Source organism: Ambystoma mexicanum, chromosome 5q (assembly GCF_040938575.1).
Source record: "Ambystoma mexicanum isolate Mex_15411 chromosome 5q, UKY_AmexF1_1, whole genome shotgun sequence".
NCBI classification, from domain to species: Eukaryota; Metazoa; Chordata; class Amphibia; order Caudata; family Ambystomatidae; genus Ambystoma; species Ambystoma mexicanum.
The window spans coordinates 146,464,147-146,480,472 of NC_090933.1; positions in this window are offsets into that span (position 1 = coordinate 146,464,147).

Consider the following 16,326-nt stretch of genomic DNA (forward strand, 5'->3'; position numbering starts at 1 on the left):
TGTGTCTGGTTTTCATTGTTTCCTTTCCCAAATATCAGTCATGCATTTATGGAGCTCCTTGGAAGTGCTACTTTCCATTGCACAGACAGAGGAAGTAAAAAACATTTCCATCTGGCTGAATAGTCAAAATTGATCAGGATTGGTCATAAGAGCATCAGTGGATGCTGATGAGATGTAAGTTGATCTTCTCAATCGTTTCAAGGAATCTGTTTCTCTGAAAGTCTGTAAAGTCTCTGAATTGTCCATATCTGATGGCACAAGGGAAGCAAGGGGCATGGGAGACAGAGGGGGCACACACATAGATTTAGATTTTGAATTTGTGAATGTCAGATGGCTCTGGGGAACTACAAGGACTGCAGGCTGGTGTGACTGCAAATGCCTTGCCATGCCAGAGGTAACTGCTTGTAGGCAAAGGGTCCACAGGACCAGTACAAGTTGGGAAGGGCTGCTGTACTTCCAGCCAGATCAGCGATTCGAAGCTTGAGGCTGCCGTTTTGGTTCGTGCTGGCAATTATCATGCCATTGCCCTTAGTCATGTTAAAAAGTTCACATACTTTTTCCATACACTTCCACATACTTGGTTTATTTGTGCCACCCCTTCTTCAGGAAGTCGCACCAATCCTCCTTCTCTGCAGCTCTTCAACCCTTGCTCCCATTTATTGTTTACGATGATTAGTACTTCAAGATTGAACTGTATTCTTTGCATGCAACAAACATCCTTCTGTTTCTCCCCATAGGATAGTAAACATTTGTCTTCAACTAGAAAGATAGAATCTGCTTCAGATTGCCTCTGAAACTGCCCTCTGACCCTCCATAAGGCTATGCGCACTATTCACCATGCCTCTGTTACCTCTACGTTTTTGGGAATAAATAATCTAGGGACAACAGAAGCATGGGGGGTGAGAGAGCAAATATAACATGACTGTGTCACTCTCTATCTCCCCCCACCCTCTTCATATATTGATACCACAAATGATCTAATGCAAAACCATGTGCAGCATTTAGTGTTTCAAAATTGACATCATCATCATTATTTACAAAATGTATTTCAAGGTCTTCTTGTACTCTAATAATTTGTCTGCCGTATCCATAGCACTTTGCATTCCTACCATTGAGACCATATACCACAGAAATCAAGAGAGAAATAGATCTACACATCCTCATACACATTTATAAATGCATTGTTTTGTTTTACAGTCTGCATAAAAATTCTCGATATCTGTGCGCTCCCTCCCCCTTTTACTGGCATGAACTGCGTCTCCTTAGGGCACAGTTATCTGTTTTGGATTGCTCTTCCACAGGTGTCAGTGGTGGGACTCTGGTGTCCCTTCGTGTGTCATGGATGTTGATCCAAGTTTTGTTTCCCTCCACTTTGACTGCAGTCGGTGTGCAAAATCACTTTCTGAGACCCATGGAAATGCTGTTCATTCCAGCAGTGCACAAAGGAATGCACACAGAAAGAGTCCCCGGAGAGTAGCAATGGTTGCTGTCGATCTTCTTGTTCTTTGCTGTCTTTTCCTATTGCTTGCTGATGTGATGCTGTAACATGTGAAGACACAATCTTAATGCACTTAGTTGAAGCCTGAAGATATTCCCCAAACTCTTTTCCAAGAATCTCTGCTGACTTATGTGCATCTGAACCAGTGTGTAAAGTTGAGAGTGTTATGTACAATATATGCCCCGTCACCATCTTAAGAGGACTGAGGTGGTAATCTTTCCCTGGCTTATTTTGTAGCTAAAACAGGGCCAATGGAAGACAGTACAACCAACTTCTTTGCAATTGACTACATAATTTAGACAACTGCATTTTTAGAAAACCATTAAGTCTTTCATTGACTTGTAGGTGATACACCGAGCACAACCTGTGCTTGATCCCTAGAAGGGATGTAATCTCAGCAAATAATGTATTAAAAAATGGGTCCTATTTTCTGATCACAGGACTTCACACATTCCCACCATGGAAATACCTCCCTCACCAAAAATGTATCTGACAATTTTGCATCAGGGTGCATGCAGGGACCACTCTCAAGCCATCGGTAAAATGGACATACACTTAAAATCAAATACCTGAAATTATTACACTTCTGTATCATATCGACAAAGTCAATGTGGAGTTCTTTGAAAGGTCCTGAAGGCCGGTGTCGGGGGGAAATTCTGCCGGGGTCGGCCGGGCCGTCCGCAGACCTCCGGGCAGGGAGGCCCCAACTCCTCCCGTATATCCCAGACGAGATAGAGTTTACGACACACACAAGAAGCAAGGTGACTCTGCTGTTTATTAAACAAAAACGGCAGGGATGGGTCAAGGAGCGTACGCGTCCGTCCTGACACACACACAATCGTGGGCTCGCAGGCCCTTTTTACTTTAGTGTGACGCGCTACTCGCGTCATCTCAAAAGTTTAGCAAAAAACCTATCTCCACTCTGGATTGGTTGCTCGAGTGGTAGGGTTAGTATAGCATACGTATAGAGAACAATATTAGTGGGTAAGGTGAGTCAGGTGATATATCTGGGTTGTCCCTACAATTAGATACATGAGAATTGTTACATGAAGACTACTAATGATTGGTCAATGCTAATGGCGTCAGTGATAAGAGCCCCATGTTCTGATTGGTGCGTTCGCGAGCCTCCCAGTCTGGGACCATCGCTGTTCCCAGCTCGCGGTGCACCTGTCATTTGCAACAATGTTTCACTATGAGTACGTGCAGACAATGTGAAGACTTATTCATGAGCTGGAAGGCCGACTACTCCCTCTGTCGCAGATGCCCATTGAGCCTTTCAAGAGTATCTGCCTGTGTCTCGTACTGAGGGATCCAGACGCCTTCTTTCTCCTGTACTTGGCATCCTGTCAGGTTCGGCTTGGTCACGTGAGGTGGGACCATGTTTGAGGCAGACTTTACACCATTAATATTGTTTTTCTACTGTGCGCTTGGTTTGATTTTGCAGGTGTGACTTTAACGTTGGTGTGCGGCGTGCGAGGGTGCCCTCGATGGTCTGCTTTCGGAATGTGGGTTTGCAACATTACGACCTTGGCTGTCTGCTCTCGCCGGGCTCATTTTGCAGGATCAGCAACTACTTAGGCCTGGTGTACAGGTAGAACCATTTGGTGCACAGGCGCTTTAGGTTATAGTAACATATTGTCTTATGACCAGTATCATGTCTTCGTTATATTTCTCATTATGGCACCTGGGTTTAGGAAAAGCGTAAGCAAGCTCTTTAGATGAGTTCATGATGCGTCTTGCGTTTCTGCATTTTAAGAGCCTATATGAAAAATAATAAAGATGCACGTCCGTGAGTATGTCTGTCGCCTACGTCATAGCACTGAGTATATTCTTCGTGTAGATTGGTGCGGGAGTGTCCAGCGTGTATATTTGCACAGGTGCGCTGATCGTTGACTAGGTCGTCATGGCATCTCTAACGACGTGTTGGCTTTAGTCTAGTTGATCCGTGCCGCAGGTGTCAGCCTGGGCAGGTCGTGCTGTCGGGCAGGCAGATGGACACATCCGTATGTTCCTGTACCAGGGTATTTGGTCGTCTGGTAGATGGGCAAACTCTTCTCGTGGCGGGTGCCTGGGCCGTGATCCTTTAGGCAAGGCGCGAGAGGGTAGGGACGGGAGTCTGTTTTTCCATTCTCCCACTTCAGTCCCCCCTCTGGTCGACTTGTCGACCGCAAACATATCTTTTTCGTTATCACCTCTCACTCTCCATATTTTAGGTATCCCTCCTAGATGTCCATAGTGGTTAACATGATCTTCAAATGACCAGTACATATATTCACAGGTTCCTCCAGGAGTACAGTATACCCATTTTCCTATGTAACACCTGGGGTTTCTTGGGTTTTCGATCTTCACTGAGGGTGGGTCCAGATGGTTAGTGATGATCTGGTTTCGCAGCTTCTCCCTTTCCTGTATTATTATGCCTGCGTGTTGGCCGTCATCTGCTGGCATCAAGGGGTGCATACCAACCATTTCAAGCAACTCGTCAGTGGTGCGTGCCTTCCGGGCCTTCCAAAATCTTATTATGACCAGTGTAGCTCCAGCCAAAATAGTACAACCAACTATAATTTTCAGTCCATCTGACAGCCAAGATGGCATCCATGACCATAATAGTGAAAACCAGCTCTCATCCTTTTTTACACCGTTGCTTTCATCCATCATTTTGGAGTGCATCTGGGCCAATTGTGAAACTGCTTCTGTCAGTGTGCCGTTGTCAGCATCGTTGGCAGGAATGAACGTGCAGCATGATTGTCCTATCTTTGCGCATACTCCTCCTTCCATGGCTGTGAGGAGGTCCAATACATATCTGTTTTGGAGTGCTACCATCCTTACAGCTCGCAACTCCTCTTTTATTGCGTTGAATCCATTTACTGTAGAATTGATGGTCATCATTAATTCCCATCTAGTTATCTGGAGCCATTTTGCGTTTGCGTAAGCCTGCAGTCCTGGATGGATTATTGAGGAGAAGAACATTGCTGCTCTGCTGAATAGTCTGTGTTCTGGCGGAATTGAAGTGAGGGCTGTTTCCGACCTTCCCCATAGGTAATTTCCAGTCAGAGGTTCTCCTTGTCTTTTCCTTCTATTCAGGACCGTATTGTTACCATTGGTCCTGTTCCCTTGCTCCTCCTGAGGTGGTGCGGATCTCTTCTTTCTCTTGTCCCCTTCATCCATTTTGGGAAAGCTTGCCACATTCACATGCTTCTTGGGTACCACTAGTGACGGTACATTGACGTGTACATCGTGCATACACCATTCCACAGGGGGGACAGTGTGTGGTATGCTTTTTCTCTGCAGGCCCAGTAATGGTCCATTATTACTGCTGTTTCTGCTCCCCCCTCAGGCAACTCCATCACGCTGGCACAATTGGTGTTGTATCCTACGTCCACTTCCCCTTTATGTTGGTAGCATACCTTAGGCGCAGTCAGCGGCAGGATTGTTATTGGGTCTTCATCCGTCTCTACCCATGTGAGCATTGGTACGTACTTGATCCAAGTCGTCCAACATCTGTGGTTGTGTGCCTCGATAGTTGAGATAGTTTCCTTTGTCACCATGTTGCTTCCAATCACTCCTATCTCCCAATTGTTATCCAAGTACACCTTCCCTGTTATCGTCACCAGTGGCCTCTCCCAGCATCCTAGTTTACCAGGAACTTCAGTTGCATACCAATCACATGGCAAATACTGCAATGTCACTTTCTTTGTTTCCCCTTTTGCAGGACCACTTGTTATGTATCTGAATGCTTCAGCATGTAAACTGCTCTTGTGGTAACTCAAATAGGTCTTGAGGAAGTTGTTTTCGTATGGGTATGAATCTCGTGTTTTCCACACCATGTGCACCACTGTCCCTTGAAACCTTCCTTTCGTTTGGAACAGTGCCAAGTTTATAATGCATCGTGCTGTCTTTTCATCTATTTCTGTGGCAACAAATGTTCGGGACGCGCTCATGGCGTATGGTATTAATGAGCAAACGTAGCAGCTGTCTTCTGTTGTCTGCTTACCAATGCGGGTCATGTGTTGGTACCATATGTTGTTTGAGACATGTGCTGAATCTTGGATATAATTATCAATACCTTTATTATCTGAGTATGTGCTGCGTTTAACTCTATTTTGTTTGTGTATAGTTTTACTAATATCACCTGATGTAACACCTGTTGCAGCTGGGGATGGGGGTATATTAGGTTTGGGTACAGCAGTATTATTGATAGCACAGCTGTACTGCCATACAGAGGCAGCCAAGAACCCGGTGATCATCAAAATCCCTATTATTTTTATTACATATGCTAATTTCACTGGCATTTTGCTTTTACCTGCGGTCTGGCAGCGTATTCTTGCGACGTTAAAGTTGCCCGCCTGAAAATTCTCAATATGCTTATTATTAAATGTTAGTTGTTGTTAATTAAGCTCTCCCTATCAGGTAGTCATTCAGTGCCCAGGCGAAGAGCTGTTCCCACGCCAATCTAAGCGACCTATCTCTTAGGGCAGGCAGGTATGGGTGAAGGTGGGGCATTGAGTGTTCTATGGCCAAGAGGAATGCTGTGTAGTACACACATACCCTTCTCTTTTTCAGGTACGTTGGCCTTTTTATTTCATATACAAATTGGTGCGACAATTCTTCTGGGTAGTAATCGTCTGGGGGTACCATCTACTCCTGGGCAATGAATTTGTTAGTTATCTATTTTCCTTTACAGTACAATAATACGCAGTTCCTGCATGTGCGAGAGAAAAGAAGAGAAAGCATTCACGTGTTTACATGTGTACTTGTGCAATACAATGTCCTTTAGTACAGTTATTACTCGTAGTGGGGGTAGGGGCCAATGGGCAGGGGGTTTGGGTTCAATTGGCGGAAGTAGTTTTACTCTTTGAGTGTGTGACCATGGGGTGGGCAGTATGGGGATCACCCTTTTCTTCTTCAGTTATTGTCTCTGCGCAATCTGGGGAGTGACAGGGTATGGGAACACTTGGGTCGTTGGCTGTGATATAACTCTCTTCTTCCGTTTGGCGATGTTGTTGTTGTTCTTCCAACAGACCTGTCGGTGGCGCTGGGGCGGGTCTGGGGTCTGTAGATCTTTACATCGTGTAGGTGATTCCAGGCGCGCTTATCCTGTAGCTTTACTGCTCTCGTTGATACCTCCTCTACTAGATGTGGGCCAGTAAACCGTGGATCGTTCCACTTTCTATTGAAATTGTGAAGCAGTACGTGGTCACCTTTAGTAACTTTACACAGTCTTTCTTTGTCCAATTCTTTATCCGCGTCTTCTTGTTGATTGCTGTTAGACCCGCCCCGTGTGCGCTCGAGCTGTTGAGACACAAACACCACACTAGTAATCAAAGAAGACACATATTGGTACATTTCATCACCAAAGACATTTGCTGTACTTTCATTGTCGGTAAATGCTCTTGATGTTGGCGTTAGGGGAAGGCGCATCTGACGTCCGGTAACCACCTCGTGTGGGGTGAGGTGGTGGTCGGACCCTGGTCTATTCCTTAGCTCGAATAGGGCTAATGGAAGACAATATAACCAACTCTTGTTAGTTGCTTGCTGTATCTTTGCGATTGCCTCCTTTAATAGGCCATTCAGGCGTTCACATATACCGTTGGCCTGTGGGTGGTATGCACATGCAAATTTATGTTTTATGTTCAGCAAGGATGTAATGTGCTGGAACATTTCGTTTGCGAAATGTGGGCCATTGTCTGACCTTAACACCTCGCACACTCCCCATCTTGGGAAGACCTCCCTCACTAGGAATTTAGCTGCTCTAAATGCATCTGGGTGTGAACAGGGCCCTGCTTCAATCCACCTAGAGAATGGGCATACTACTACGATCATATACCTATTTCCTTGACATATATTGATCATATCAACATAATCAATATGGAGATGCCGGAAAGGTCCCTCTGGCCGGGGTATAGTACCTCTTACCACCTTTAGAGTATGGCCGGCAGTAAACTGTTGACATGTGAGACAATTACTGATAAAATTAGACACATGAGAATTTAGCTCGGGGCAGAACCAGTCTTCCCTAATTCGTGCTGCAATTACTTCCTTGCCTGTGTGGGCTGGATGATGTAGTTGGTTTAGGGCAGTGTCCAAAAGTGCCAATGGTATTACAACTTTTCCAGTGCCACCCTGGCGCCATAGTGCGTCAGTTGGTGACATTATGCATCCTCTTTTTACCCATATTTCTTTTTCGGCCATTGGTGCGGCCGCTTGTAGCTCCATAATCTGCGTGGCTGGGAGATGGGTGTACCCTTCTCTTATCAACATCTCCTTAGCTATTCCCCTCCCTCTCCCTCTCTGTGACTCTGGGGGGTTCCATATCTCACCAAAGTATGCAGCATACTTCGCATGTGCGTCTGCTGCTGCATTCCACTTTGAGACATGATCTTCACCATTGGTGTGTGCGGTGCATTTTACTAAAGCTAATTTTTGGGGGTCGTTTATTACTTCAATTAGTTCAGCCAATGAGAGAGCATGTTGCACTGGAGTGCCATCAGCTCTTCTAAACCCTCTTCTTCTCCATTTTGACAGCCCTGAGTGGACAGTAGATGTAACATATGCGCTGTCGGAGTATATGGTTACTCGTTTGTGAAAGCTTTCCTTCAACGCCAAGATCAGTGCAACCAGCTCCGCTGCTTGAGCGGAGAAATGCTGTGTTAATTGTACACATTTTATTGCCACACACACCGGTACCTCCATCATTTTTACCATTGCTGCCCCAGTTCTCCTAATACCATCCCCTTGATCGATAGTTGATGACCCATCAATAAATAAGAGCTTACCACCCTCCAGTGCGTTCTCTTCAACCTTTCTAGTACATGAGTACATTTCAGTTATTTCCGTACAGTCATGGGCATAATTTCCCTCCTCAATTACTTCTGCTATGAACCTTGCAGGGTTGACCGTGCTACATCTAACAATTGATAGTTCAGCTCTTGATAAAATGATCTCATAACCTGATGCTCTCTGCGTGGTTAGGGTGGACTTGGGTTTATTCAATATCGAAAATAGTGCATGCTCCACAAACAAAGTAGTTGGGCATCCCATGGTGATTGCTGATGCCTTTTCCACTGCAAAAGCAGCTGCGGCGAGACCTTGTTCGCAAGGGAAGTGACCTAACATTACAGGATCTAAGTGGCCGCTGTAAAATGCTACTGGTTTGTAGCCCATGCTTGTTTTTTGAGCCAACACTGCTTTCATTACTGCTGAGTCGCATTGTGAGAATATAAAAAATCGTCTCTCATAATCTGGGGATGCCAGCACTGGAGCAGTAGATATCGCATCTTTCAATTCACCAAAAGCCTCTTTCATCTCCATTGTCCACCCCAGCTTTTTCTCCCCTTTATTAGCTTCCCTCAGCGCCTCAAGCAGGGGTCCTATGTACGAGCTGTAATCAAACACCCATGCTCTACAATAGTTGCACAGCCCCAGAAACTGCTGCAGTTCCCTCACAGTTTGTGGCAGTGGAGTGTTTGAAATGGCCTGTGCTCTTTGTGGTGTAATCTTTCTTCCATATTGGGATATGAGTTGACCAATGTAAAGTACCTGTTCTTGACAGTACTGTATCTTTTCCATGTCTACCTTGTAACCTTTTTCAGCCAATATTGTCAACATCTTTAAAGAGTCCTCTCTGCATGTTCTTTCGTTCGTGCTGCATATTATTATGTCATCCACATACTGCAACACCGTGCTTTCCACTTCAATATTACCCAAATCCATCTGTATCACTCTATTGAAAATTGAGGGTGATTCGCAATACCCTTGTGGCAATCTAGTGTGTTTCCACTTTGTGTTTCTGTAAGTGAAGCTCGTCAGATCTTGTGAGTCGGGGTGCAATGGTATTGAGAAAAAAGCATTTTTAAGGTCGATCACTGTAAATCGTGATGCCTCTGCTGGAATGCCACACAATATCGTGGCCGGGTTTGCTGCTACGGGATATTCCGCTTCTACTATGTTGTTCAAGGGTCTGAGGTCCTGTATGAAGCGCCAAGACCCCCCTCTAGCCTTGCGCACTGGGTACACAGCCGTGTTGCAAGGTGATTCCGAGGGGACCAATATGCCATTATTTACAAGGGCCGTTATGGTTTCATATATACCCTCATCTGCCTCTTTTGACAGTGGGTACTCTTTAACTCTGGGAAGTATTGCACCTTTTTTCAATTTTATCATTACTCCCCCTATACTTTTTATACACCCCACGTCATAGGGGCCGGTAGTCCACAATGATTTGGGTACTTTTGACATATCCTCCTTAAAGAAGGGGACTGGGGTGCATGCGGGTGCCTCAAGTGCCATTGCAATTTTCTGTGCTACTTGTTTGTACGCCACTCTTAGCCATATTTCCACACTCATCATAAACACCATTTCACCTTCTTCCTTTTCATCTGAGAACAGCTCCTCATCTGACACCTGGGTGAGCCTACATCCTTCTGCTAATGCTATCACGACCCTCCATGCTCCTACTTCTTTGTCTTGGGCATGTACAGCAATGTAGTCAGCTGTTGCAATAATACTCTCAATGTCCATTAAGAACACCTTCCCTTATGGTTCATTAGCAGGTGTTTCTGGTCTGAATAGATAGGTTGCTGGCCTCCTCCATATTTTCCCTTCTATCCTTGGCATCCATGCAATTGCCATATCTGTTCCATACTGGAATAGTTCGCCATCTATTGGCTCCGCCCTAATCGCTGTTTGTCCGCAGTAAGCTTGCATAATTTGTTGTGCTGTGAGCATGTTAATCCCTGGAGTAGAGCAAATTATGCCGTCCTCAGTAAAGGAGATCGTCATATTGAACCTGTTCATTATGTCTCTCCCCAATATATTTACTGGTGAGGCACTATAATATAAAAGTGGAACTGACAGATCATAATCTCCAATAGATAAGGGAATGTTATCAGTAAAGGGAACCAACCCTCTAGCCCCAGAGAATCCTTGGGTGTTCATGGCTTCGCCTGACATCTTAAACTTACCTTCCCTTATGCAAGACCGGGTTGCCCCGGTGTCAACAAGGAATGATAATTTTTTGTCACCTATCGTTACCTCTATGCGTGGCTCCTCCGCACTATTAGGTGTTACTGACAGGATGGGACACACCAAGGCCGTCTGTGGGCTGTCCTATTGAGGGTACAATGATTGGCCATTTCCTGTGTAAGGGTTGTGTCCCAAGACCATCACCCTACCCAGTTGTGTTTGTTGTGCTTGGGGTTGCTGTCTCATCGCTACCTGTTGTTGTGGCAGCGAACACGTCTGTGGCTGTTGTTGTGTCAGTTGTGGTTGTTGTTCACTTCCCTGTTGCAACGTCTGCTGTTTCTGTATGCCCTGCTGTTCCTGTGAGGGCCTTTGTTGTCCCTGTTCACTCCATGATGGTATACTAGGTCTAACTCTACACGTGCGGGACATGTGTCCTAATAGTCCACAACTCCAACACACCGGCGGTTCCCTACTTTGCCATGGAAAGCTCCCTGTGTTGTCCTGGTATACTGGTTGCCCTGTGGGGTAGGGGTTTCTAAATCCTCCCACCTGTTGTTGGGTGTTATATCCGTATCCTCTCCCTCTCATAAATCCTCCTCTCCCCCTGTTATAATTATAATAACCAGCTCCTGCCATCGTATGTCCACCTCCCATGCTGGTCATGTATGGTTGTATTTGTGGCGCCTGTTGTGTTACAGTCTGTGAAGGTGGTATTTGGGCAGAATCTTGTGCAGCCACTACTTGTGTGGGGCTTTGGGTCATTGTTGTGGGCGTAGTTATTAGTGCCCCTTCCATCGTATACTTGGTAAGTTTTTTCTGTACTAGTTTAGCCTCTTCTGTTTTCCTGTCCTCTTCCTTTTGTTTCATTTTACCTTGCCATGTTCTGCAATGATGCACTATAGTAAGTTGTATTTCTGGCCATGGTTTTGCTTCCATTCCCACTACTTTCTTTAGTTGTTTCTGAACTCCTTCTGGGAGCCCTTGTACTAGTATATGATAGAATATTGCTGGTGTTTTATCCCATTGTTCCCTCGTTTCCATACGCCACTTCTCTTGGATCTCCTGGATATAATCAACAGGATCTTCATTTTCACGCATCTTACGAGAGGTAATTGCACCTATGTCTGATGTGTCTGGGTACTGTACCCTCAGTGCCTGCCATAGTGCATGTCTGCAGTTTGCGAATGGTGCCCCATCGTGCGATGTGTTTGTTATTGTTACCCCGTGGAATCCCGCTCTTTTCCAAATGTCATCCGCTCTATCCCCTAATATTGATATTAACAGGCCCTTTACGTCTCCTACTGCTAGTTTCTGTCCTGCGGTGTGTTTTTCCATTTCATATATCCACTTACCCGCGCCTCCACTCAATGATGGGAGACTGCATTTTATATTTTCTTTATCGGTATGCTTCCAAGGGACGTACTGTGGTCTAACCCCTCCTCTCTCTAAAAGTGGCATCAAGTTATGTCTTGTTTCACCCATTGTGTTCCATAATACCGAGTCCTCACACCCTTCCTCCTCCTCCCTTTCTTTTACATCTTCAATTTCGTCCGTATTTCCCCTGCTCGCAACTTTTTCTTCTACATTTTTTCCTGCGTTTAATGTGGGCATGTTTATTCGACTTTCTTGCCTGCGACTAGGGAGGTTTCTAAGCCGATATGCATAGGGTGTCAATTTTTCTGTGAATGGCGCGAGTTTTATTTTGCGTAACGAGCGTGAGGTGGTTGAGCATGTAGGGTGCAATGGGGGAGGGTGTGATGGTGATGGGGATGGTGCGGCTTCATGTGTTTGTCTTTCCACTATTCTTCGCTCTCCCTCCTCACTTCTTTCCAGTTCATCCATTCTCCTACTTATCCATGGTGAGTCTATGTTGGTTCGGGTGATGTATAGTTTATCTAGACTTTCCCTTCCACTGCTACTTCCTTCTTTCTCCACTCCTTCTTCTTCCCCACTGCAAAAGTCAGTCATAAACGGTAACCCCCACTCGGTCTTTTTCCCCTTGATCGTTACTGTTTCTAAATCTATTAGGTCCAGTTCTCTTGTTTCTCCTTTATCAACCACTCCCCTTTGTGCTGATGTTGTGGCTACTTCTGTGTTTCTATATACATTCCCCCATTCTCCACTCTCCCTACTCCTATCTACTCTTTCTCCTTCATCTCTCTCCTCCATCTCCCTACTATTTTCCTCCCTTTTCCTTTTTAACTCCTCCATTACTTCACTTCTCATCTTTTCTAATATTCTTTCATTCCCTTCTTCCTTTCCCATTTCATCCTTTCTCTTTCTACTATACTCTCTATCACCCTCCCTTCTTCGTATTTCTTAGTAGTTTCTGATAGTACTCTCCTCTTCACATTGCCATTTCTTTTTCTTTTTCTTCCTCTTCCCTTTTCTTTTCTCGCAGTACTACTCTTGCTACCCTTTCTGCTGCTGCTTTTACCCTTTCAGCTTCTCTCTTTTGCTCCTCCGTTCGTTCCCGTATTTTTTCCAATTCGTTCTTACCTTCTTTTCTTTTCCTCGCTCTCTCTTTCTCCTCCCTTTCAAGCTGCTTAATCAGTTCATTCTGCTCATCCCTTAATTTTGCTAGTCGTTCGTCCAAAATCTCTTCCTGTTGTCGTAACAGCTCTTCTCCCCTCATTTCACTATCCCTGGCATTATCCTCATCTGTTTTCTTTACTACCTCCTTCTCTTCTCCTGTTAATGAACCCCGTAGTTTTAATAATATCTGTGCAGCCACCCACTCATCGTTTCCTATTTCCACAGTCTGGTTTTCTCCTGTTCCCCCTCCCCCCGCTGGCATCTTCCTATGAGCCACATATGGTGGAGGGCTCTATGCCGGGTTCGAGTATCCCTCAGCCGCCCTTAACTGTCCTCTTTCTATTTCTCCTAGTTCTCTTAAAGGGTACAACCCCCCTTCCTCTGTTTTTTACCCCTTTGCTATGGGTATCTCGTTGCTCTGTTCCTTTTTTATCTCATCTGTTTTATTATTCTCTTCTCCTCCCTCTCTTCGGTTCCCCGTGTTCTTTGGGTCCTCACTCCCCTTTTTCCCATCCTCTCTTTCCTCCTTAATCTCTTTCTCTTCCGGTATTTCCCCCATGGTGAAAATTCCATTTGATCCTGGTCTGGACCCCTGGAACATCCTCCATAAGTTAAACACCTCCACATGGTTTGCCAACTTCTTCCCTTTATATGTATTGTGCAGATGGTTTAATAATGAATGTTGGACATATCGATCGAAGCTACCATTAGGCGGCCACGGTGTTAGCATCTTGTTATCCTTCCCCTGGGTCCATTCTATGCTATATTTAATCAGTTTCTCCCTATGGGGTAGCAGTGTTGCGCAGATGTGTTGTAGTGGGGTAATGAGTGTGTTCCCCCACCCTCCCGATCCTGCCCCGTATGACATAGTAGCGCTCCACTTGTTACCCTTCCTCTATCTGGTAGCAGTTTATCTCACTAGCAGATTACAATATACAGCCTTATATCGCTTACCTGGCCCCGTAAGTTTGGGGACTTACGATAGTCCGCTAAGAAAAATTATAGAAAATATGGTATGTTACATTTATATATTTCCTTCTGTCACCCTTACGACCCCCTGTGGCCGAGGCGCACGTAGCCCCCTGCGGCTGCGTACCCCTTAAGACGTTCTTATACAGTCGTCCTATTTCCACGTGCTCCTCCCTCTTCTACACTGGCCGTGGCCGGCGTTCTCCGTGCGCGGCCACGTTCCCCCTGTTCACCTTTCCCCGATCAACTCATTGCCGTTTATCCCCGTTTCCACTTCCTTACCACAATTCTCTCCCCCACCAACCTCAGGATTGAATATGCCTTGTGCTCGGGATATCCTATGAAAACCCTACTGGTGACGTCACCGATTTCTTCGAGCTACTGATAAGTTCTTCATATATTCTTTAAGTTCAAAATACACTTCCAATCTACCCCCGTTAACCCTACAGCTGTCTTCCTGTCACTCCTGGAACAAGGTAATCAAATCAATCGTATAATCTGACTGCGCACGCTGCGTCGCCTCGCGTGTGATACGCCCCTCGACAGGAGGGCTTAACCAGCCAATTATCTTCCGTATTAGGCAACTACCTAGCTACCGCCTACAGGGAAACGTCATCTACCTATCGAGTTTCTTGCTCGAACAATAGGGATCCTCATCTACTCATTGATCAATAAATGCCAAATCGTAGGAAACCACGCACACCCACACCCTTACACGTAGTCGCGACCTAGGCCAATCAGTCTCTACGAGCGGCCGCACGTGATGTTTTCGTGCTCCGCCTCCTCCCTTCGCGTAACGTAGCCGTCTGCTCTCGCACTTGTTCGGCTACCATTCATTCCATTTTCAACACTAAATTCTCAAACCTTCGCCGCACACCTGTGTAACACCTCCCGCCTCCCTTATTTAACTCCTCCCTCACAATTTCACATTTCTTGTTGTGCGTGGCATGCTCACCAAGTTCTCTTGATGCGGGGCCGCTCGACTGCGTGCACCCCTCCAAGCGGCTCGCCACCTCCCCTCGTCTGGACCACGTCTGGACACTCGCCAACCGGGGGCGGGATACTTCTCAACCGGCTCCCGAGGGCCAATATCCGGATTGTGCTGTCCGGTCTTCTCGCAGCTCCGCGATGGTCCTGTAGTCCTCAGAAGGGGGCGACGGCAGAGGGGGCCGCGCTGCCGGGCCTCCTCGCAACCGGAGTGCCTGGAAAAAGTAAAAAATAAAAAGGCGGATCTTAAACAGATCTCAGCAGTGCCTCCAACTTGTCGGGGGGAAATTCTGCCGGGGTCGGCTGGGCCGTCCGCAGACCTCCGGGCAGGGAGGCCCCAACTCCTCCCGTATATCCCAGACGAGATAGAGTATGCGACACACACAAGAAGCAAGGTGACTCTGCTGTTTATTAAACAAAAACGGCAGGGATGGGTCAAGGAGCGTACGCGTCCGTCCTGACACACACACAATCGTGGGCTCGCAGGCCCTTTTTACTTTAGTGTGACGCGCTACTCGCGTCATCTCAAAAGTTTAGCAAAAAACCTATCTCCACTCTGGATTGGTTGCTCGAGTGGTAGGGTTAGTATAGCATACGTATAGAGAACAATATTAGTGGGTAAGGTGAGTCAGGTGATATATCTGGGTTGTCCCTACAATTAGATACATGAGAATTGTTACATGAAGACTACTAATGATTGGTCAATGTTAATGGCGTCAGTGATAAGAGCCCCATGTTCTGATTGGTGCGTTCGCGAGCCTCCCAGTCTGGGACCATCGCTGTTCCCAGCTCGCCTGTGTCTCGTACTGAGGGATCCAGACGCCTTCTTTCTCCTGGACTTGGCATCCTGTCAGGTTCGGCTTGGTCACGTGAGGTGGGACCGTGTTTGAGGCAGACTTTACACCATTAATATTGTTTTTCTACTGTGCGCTTGGTTTGATTTTGCAGGTGTGACTTTAACGTTGGTGTGCGGCGTGCGAGGTTGCAACATCGTGCCCTTGAAGGTCTGCTTTCGGAATGTGGGTTTGCAACATTACGACCTTGGCTGTCTGCTCTCGCCGGGCTCATTTTGCAGGATCAGCAACCTGACTCTTATTCTTTTCACGTCCATGGACCATTTGGTGCACAGGCGCTTTAGGTTATAGTAACATATTGTCTTATGACCAGTATCATGTCTTCGTTATATTTCTCATTATGGCACCTGGGATTAGGAAAAGCGTAAGCAAGCTCTTTAGATGAGTTCATGATGCGTCTTGCGTTTCTGCATTTTAAGAGCCTATATGAAAAATAATAAAGATGCACGTCCGTGAGTATGTCTGTCGCCTACGTCATAGCACTGAGTATATTCTTCGTGTAGATTGGTGCGGGAGTGTCCA